We start from the raw sequence: 860 nt of genomic DNA, 5'->3' as shown, positions 1-860 counted from the left end.
CCCACAGGATTACCTATCAGTAGCGGTGTTAAGAACAGGGTAAAATAAATACCAGGGCTAGTAGGCACATATTCTATTCTGCTGAAAACCAAGGAAGTAAATAATGCACTTCCTTACGGTGCCTGCGTCTCTGCTGCTAAACAAAGTGTAACTTAAAACTGCAAGCATATATTTTAACTCACAGGCAGTTTCCTTTGTACAGAAAAACAGCATACAAAGCAGAACCCCCCAGTGCCCCCATACACTGTAACCCAACTTTGCTGCCTCACAACCCCACACATCCTTCACCTATCCTGTGTAGCTACCTGCTTCAGCCAACTCAGGTATCTTTGATCCACAGTTGTGTACTTAACTATTTTTCGGAGAAACTCACCTCCTTTTTTTCAACCTGCCTAAGAAGATGTGAAATAAACCAGCATTTGTATGTATTTCCTGCGTGGGGCTTTCCACCATGGGGGCCCACCTATTTCTACCTCAGAGCAGCAAGGGAGACAGGCCCACACCCCTGCTTCAGCCAACTCAGGTATCTTTGATCCACAGTTGTGTACTTAACTATTTTTCGGAGAAACTCACCTCCTTTTTTTCAACCTGCCTAAGAAGATGTGAAATAAACCAGCATTTGTATGTATTTCCTGCGTGGGGCTTTCCACCATGGGGGCCCACCTATTTCTACCTCAGAGCAGCAAGGGAGACAGGCCCACACCCCCACCACAGCAGGTTTTGGGAGGAAGCCACTATGGTGTCCTGACCTTACTCCTCACTCTCCACCCAAACCCCTTTCATCCCTCTGCCTGTGCCCTGCATTGGCCTCTTCCCCACTTTCACCCCCACGCAGCACCCACCACAGCCACTGCCTCTTC

This window comes from Nestor notabilis, unplaced genomic scaffold (assembly GCF_000696875.1).
Source record: "Nestor notabilis isolate BGI_N333 unplaced genomic scaffold, ASM69687v1 scaffold6212, whole genome shotgun sequence".
Lineage (NCBI taxonomy): Eukaryota > Metazoa > Chordata > Aves > Psittaciformes > Psittacidae > Nestor > Nestor notabilis.
The sequence above is the reverse complement of the archived record's forward strand: the minus strand, read 5'-3'. Positions refer to the sequence as shown.